Source organism: Cyprinodon variegatus, unplaced genomic scaffold, assembly GCF_000732505.1.
Source record: "Cyprinodon variegatus isolate N-32 unplaced genomic scaffold, C_variegatus-1.0 Scaffold1074, whole genome shotgun sequence".
Lineage (NCBI taxonomy): Eukaryota > Metazoa > Chordata > Actinopteri > Cyprinodontiformes > Cyprinodontidae > Cyprinodon > Cyprinodon variegatus.
Window position 1 is genome coordinate 103,833 of NW_015151527.1, and position 6,966 is coordinate 110,798.

General features: G+C 41.6%; 1 protein-coding gene across 1 annotated transcript in view; it reads right to left on the bottom strand.

Moving 5' to 3' along the window:
• Positions 1-6,966, bottom strand: part of LOC107101270 (opioid-binding protein/cell adhesion molecule-like) — a gene marked incomplete at its 3' end in the record, with an annotated part of 143,273 nt that overhangs the window by 60,792 nt on the left and 75,515 nt on the right. The window lies entirely within an intron of this gene.

The following is a 6,966-nucleotide window of genomic DNA, read 5'->3' on the forward strand; positions in this document are numbered from 1 at the left end:
CTGCTCATCAACAGCTCAGCTGTAGAGGTGGTCAGCAGCACCACATTCATCACAGACACCCTCACCTGGACTGGAAACACCACCTCACTGGTCCAAAGGGCCCAGAAGCACTTGGACTTCCTGCTTTATTTGATCACTGCTGCACTTTATGGAATGGAAATGTTCATTTACTGTCTGGAAAGCTGCACTAAATGAAACTTCGTTTAACAATAAAAGTTGTATAAGTCTAAGGCCCAGGACCATTGCTCTCACTTGCACTCATTTTTGGCCCTAGCAGTCGGTTTTACGCGTTCATGTGTAAGGGTAGTGTGACCCAATAGTTAGAAGAGCTAGGGGGGGGGATGCCCTTCAACCCTTCAAATGATCCCATCAGACTAAATGTGGTCAAAAGCTGACTTGGAACCAAGTGGCTTCCCAGAATACTTTGTGAACTCGTTCAGCGAAAGGAGAAATGGCGTGCAGCTGTGGAAATCAACTGCACAAATATTAGCATATTTTTACAATTAATCACACATTTTTTAAAACATATGTTGGAATATCTTATTTAGACGTAAATACAACTGAATTCTGTACCGTTAAATTAAAACATGAATATAGCAAAATAGCTATTTTCCCTAAAACACCAACTTACCGAGAGTTTTTTTTTTTTTTTTTTACATAAAGAAGAATGATTACGCATGACAGCTTTTAACAAAATCATGTTATGACAATTTCTATCTTTACGTGGAATTGCCACGCTCACTATAGCAGCATAGACGGTATAACTAGATGCATAAATGTAATCATGCTTTTTAACTGCCCAGCACGCAGGCAGGATTTTTCAGGTTTTTGACTAATATCTCCATAGTTCCAGGGTCGATCCATTTGAAATAAAAAACTGTGGCACAATAATCTATGACTATAAAATAATTACCAAGAACAACTTTTGTCAATTAGCTTTTTTGAAGTTTCCTTCAAAAAAATGTCAGTCTCCCATAGAGTATTGCAGACTTTATTCTGTCATGTTGACTATTTTAAAGGGGAACGCCGTTTTTTTTTACATTGACCCCTTGATGTTCCGTTATTCCATCATGTTCTACTCACCCATATGAGTTTAGTGTCATTTGGAGCCGTTCTGAAGATATTCAATCGTTGAATTCCATCTGGAGAGCGAGATCATCTGTGGTAGCAGCACTAGACATCTTCCAGGCATGTGAGGAAAACTAGCAGCAGTTCAGCGGACAGGAGGAATGAGAGTGGGGACAGTGATTGGCCTCCATGTTCTGAATGCTGGCGTACCATAAAGAATAAATTATGAATAGTTTAGTTTGTGCCTTCAACTCGTTGCCCATAGGAAGACGTTACTGGATATAACCTAACGGAATATCTTCAGAACGGCTCCAAGTAGAACATTATGCAATAACGTAAAATCAAGGGCCCTATGTAAAAAAAACGGTGTTCCCCTTTAAGGCTTTTTAATCTTAAATTACTTCTAGTCTGTAGTAATAATTAGCTGTGCTGCGTTCAGGAAACTCCTGGAAGTTCCGGCACCTCTTACTATATCTGATGGAAACTGGAGTTTTCTTTTAGGAGGCTGCTTCCATCTCTGTGGAATGGATGTGTGTACAACAATATGAGTGTACGACTAAATGCAAAAGTATATGTTTTTATTTACCATTTAGACCTTAAAGGTCCAATTGTTTCAGGATGTTGGTCTAAATCCCTGATTTTCACACATTTCTGCAGATTATTCTGTGCAAAGTTTACTGTTATCAAAGTGCACATCTGCCCAGGTCAGAATCATTATTTTTCCAGGAAACCATTTTAAAGTTTACTCTGCTGACATGAGGGAGCAATGGAGCATGAGCTCCCAGCAGACGTCTGACTAACATGATGATGGCGGCGGCATACCTAGCAGAGGCTGAAATAGAGAGCTGTCTCGGCTCCCGATTGTCAATTCAGCCGGGTCCAGGATGGCCAGATAAACCTGTTATACAGCTGTCCATCATCCCACACAATCAGCGCTTTCTATCTGTCATCAATCTGAATTACTGCAGAGGGCCGATAACGTCAAGTAAATCCCTTCCCCGGGGAGCCTGGAGAGGCGCGGAGCTTATGCCACAGTTTTCATTTCTACAAACACCTTCAGAAAAGGAAGGTGTCCTGCTGCATGTTCTGCAGGCAGAAAGCATGACTGCAGGGGAGCAGCCATCCATTAGCTGACTGAATAATGAAATATATCAGCTCACAGCCACATATTTACATGCACCACATAAAAGAGACTCAATGTTCCTGTTTTTGGCTCACTTATCGTTTCTGTTTAGAGAAAACCTCTCATAGAATCTTCTTTTCTTAGACGGTTGAAGATGCACTAAGAAAACTGAACCTTAAATCCAACATGGTAAAGCCTAGATGGCGTTAGCTTAGCATGAAGCCGCGATCAGGATGTTTTTTTTCTTCTCTTCTAACAGTGCTTTGTCTGAAAAGAAGTTCTTATGAGGTTTAGGGTTCCTGTTTGCAGAAAACCTGCAGCATTATTACCATAGCGAAGGGGCGGAGCCTCTGCCAGTGCATCGCTGTGACGCAGTTTGTTCACAGGTGGGTTGCTTTATATCAATTTTGATGCATATCAGTATCTTCAGATATTTCCTCTTACCACCATTTACACAGAGGTATCAACCACATGCCTGAAGGTTTGGCTTCACTCAGTATAAACGCCCTGGGAATGTCTGCTGTCCAAGAAAGAGATTGTTTAAAGTCGTGTTTCCATGGAAATCTTAAAAACAAACCCCAGAGAAAAAGTAAAAGATCTGTTGAAGATCCTGGCAGAAGAACATCGTGAAACACGTCCGCTACCTACATGGTCTAAAGAGCCACTCAGAGAGGAAGAAGCCATCACTCCTCATGAACCACATGGAGAACCAGGTGACTCAAAGATAAAAACCCAAACTTCCTGAGAAATGATGCTTTATAAAACCAAGCAATAAAAATAAGCCGTTATGATTATGGTCACATCTGGAGGTTTAGAAGGGGATGCTAGCTAGGCTGAGAACAATGTCTAAATTATGGGGAGCTGGTATCATGTTGCTGGGGGATTGCTGCAGGAGGAATGGAAGGAAGATACTCATTTATATTGAAGCAGCACATCAACACATCAGCCAGAAAGTTTAATCTTTGGCACAAACGTGTCTCGAAACTAGAAAATGACTCGAATCAAACAGCCCAATTAGTAAAAAATGCTAAGCTAAAGTGATGAAGCCAACAATGAGAGCAGACAGGAGGAATGGGCTTAACTTCCGGCAAACTACTGTGCGGATCTTTAGAGAGAGATGCATCCCTTCTCAAATCAAAGTCAACTCCAGAATTTCTAATAAAAATCTTCCTCTCTCTAGTAATGATGGTATTTAGCAAATGGAAATAGTTTTAATAAAGATCAAACATCTGATCTTCTGCCAACCAGTCAGAAAAAACCTCATGTTTACCTTCATTTAACAATCAGCTTTGGTCTCGATACGGACAGACGTGTCTTCATAACACTGAGCTGATAACCACCAACTGTCCTCAGTCAACAACAATATTTGCCAGATGAGCTTTTCTGCACCTTGACGTCTCACCCCAGCAAGTGGCAAGCGCCTCTTCAAAGGTGATAATGAAGCAACCTCTCCTTCTCCATCTGCCTGCAGCAGAAGCAGCTCATTAAAAATCAACAGCAGAGGGTGAAGACTTCCTGGGTCTGTGAGGGCCGTGTAGACCTCTGCCAGAAGCACGGCGGCCATTTCTGGGCTGTTTTACGTCGACTTTCAGACACGCTGCTTTGGGTCGCTGCTAATCAGTAGCATAAGCTAAATGCTAATTGTCTGCACTAACAGAGAATAGCTTCCTTTGGTCGAGTCAGTTTCCTTTGAAATGGGATCAGATGATGATCCTGTTTCTCTACCAACATCAAAACAAAGACAGGAATCAGTTTGAAAAGCAACAATCCCTTAACGGGACATGATTGATTAACTTTTGGTGATGTGGATGTAAACATGCTGAGGTCCTTATCTCTGCAGACAGCAGCCTGTCCTGTATTAATGATTCAGGTACATTACAACAACCAGAGAGTATAAAGAAACACCAGGTTATGGCAAAATGGAAATAATCGTAGGAAGGAAATCCCTTTTAGTACGATGACCAAATCCAGCCTGCTGCTTCCGTTGGATTCAAAGGAAGCGGCCAGGTGCCGATCATCTGATCTCATCACTGTGATTTTAAAGAGGAAGGGTCTGAAGACCACTGCTTTATCATTTCAACAGGATCATATCAGCAACGATCTGAACAGGATCATAAAACAGCTGCAAACCATCTTCCTACAATCAGAAACCGTTTTCCAAGTGGTGCATTTCAGACATTAACATTCTGCCCAGGGTTGGCCCTGCAGTCTAGCAGAAAGCCCTTTGCCCAAACATCAGGCGGAGTTAGCTTTAGACTCCTGTTCCTCTGAGTCCTTTAGTCCTGTAACTGCCTCTGGACTGACTGCTGACATCATCCTGTCATTTCTAGAAAGATCGTTTAGTGTTTGCAGCCCTGTAGAAAGGCTGAAGGAATGGAGCTTCCTGTTGAAGTCCAGTCTGCTCCGTACTTTCCTGCAGACGGCTTCATGCAGTCTGTATTTGGATCAAAATGAACGGTAATTTATTCTTATATCAGCTCGACCTGCAGCAGCACCAACAACCAAAACTGGCATATGGCAGTTAAAACATAAAATATGACAATTTTTTGGCATGTGTCACTTCTATAAAGCTGGCATGCTAGATGCTACTTTCGGCTCTCGCTGTGACCCTGTGCTGAATTATTGCATGAAGAATTTTTTCATTCAGCTTCTATTGCTTCATTAGGTTTTTGTCACCAGAACAAACAAAAATATAGATCATTGAATCTCTGCCTCCGCCTGTTTCTAGCTAATCTAACCTAGATGGGACGCTGGCTTGTTGAGCAGATGATGATGTTTGGTTTTAGTGAGGAGGAGCCGCTTCTGCTCTATCCTGCTTTTAAAACTGAGATGGTGTCACTTTAGACGTGAAAGTCTTTTGTTTTTATTAAAAAGGGTAAAAATAGAGCAGCAGGATTTTAATGAGAAATATTTTCTCTATTTATAATTTTTCTTCTCATGATGTCACGTTTTTTTTAACTTGTTAATAAAACAAAAGACGGTTAATATTTCTGTATTTTTTTCCATTAGTTACTTAAACCCACAAAAACAAACTCTGACCTGTGACCCGAGGTACCGAACTAGTCATTTGGTGCACTGTTACAGTCTGACCTATAAACCAGATGAACTTTATTTGAATTGCCTTTTATTTAATCCAAACACATTTTAATCAAGACCAGGACTTCTGAGCATCACGTCCATTGTTAGAGTGAATTCTTAGAGAATAAAATCTATGATCCAGTTTAAATTGAAGGTTAAACAAACACAGGTTAGTGTTACATCAGATGAACGGCACATGGAGCAACCAGCTGCTGGTATTCCTGAAACGCAGCAACGGAAAACATCCACAAAACACCAAGACATTAACACCAAATCTGCTCCTTTGATCCATAACCAGAGTCCAGATCTGGACTTTTTTTAAATGTATGAATTTATGGTTGAGGACAAAGAAAGGAAAGCAAGTCTCACTGAAACTGGATCAATAAAAAGCCTCTACTGCCCTCATGGAAAAACACCAGATGTTTCTGCTAATCATGTTTTTTCCTGTTTTACAGACCAAAGCAGAGAGCTTCATGACCGGCCGCCACAGCTTGGAACTGTTTGTCCTGTGATGACATCATGCTGACGCTCCCTCCTCACTAAAGCCCAGAAGAGGCCCAGACCCCCCCTTCCGGGTTGCCAGGTTGGGAACATGCCAGGCATTCCTACTCCCCACTCTGCCTGGATTCTTTCACAGACTCCTCCTTCCATGAATCGCTGTAATAAATGCAAAATAGGTGTGGAAAGCCCAAATCAGCAGGTCTTCAGGATTTCTGCCTCAAACAGTCAGAAAGTAACCCTGACTGACTTCCTGAGGCGCAGCGTGGCGCTCTGCGGATTTCCAGGAAGATTTCCAGGCCCTGCCAGATTTAGCTCCTTCCAAAGCAGTGGTTCGTAAATAAGAAACAGGTTAAAGTGGATAAATCCATTTCCCAATTAGAAGGTTAAAGAGAATAAATTCAACTTCTGTTGTATTTAAGCAACAACACTAATTATCAGTAAACAGCAGGTGATCCTGCTCTAAGCTGAGCCTTTTTATGCTCTACCAACATAACGGGACAAATCTCTGCAACAAACTCTCTTTGAATTCTTCATCTACAGTTTATCAAGCAACAGAAATAAGAAGGAAAAAGGAATAAATTGTTATTCATAAACCGCAAAAACTGACAGACATCAGCGGATGGAGGGCAGACAGCTAATAAGCCATCATGGTAATAACGGTGTTAGCTCAAACAGAGACGTTAAACCCCACAGGACCGTTTGCTGCAGGCTGCAGATTCTGGCAGGCGGCTGACGCCTCTCAGCATGATGCACTTTCTACAGACAAATCAATCTAGAAATGAAAGGCTAATTGCAGGAAACTCTCTGGGTTCTCACCTGTTCCATCCACACACAGGGCTGAGTGGCATGTCCACCCACAGCATTAAACACGGCAGCCAGCAATGAACAAACCTCATCACTTGGATGGACGACTCACAGCTGTCTTTTCTTTGAAAAAAGAAAAATTGAATAAGGAAGGACTTTAGGGAAAACCTGAGTTTCCTACGAGTGAGAAAAACTCATCATCTGAGCTTCAGCTACTCACAGTAGTTAAAGGAAAACTCCGCCCACATTCAAACTTCTGAAAGTTCTTTAAATCTGAAATGATTCCATCCTCTTAAATAAATGATCAGTGTTTTTAATTCAGAGTCATTTTCATGTGAATGTGCTTTACTGGAGGCATCCATGTTTGTCAAAGAACACTACTGCCACCTACT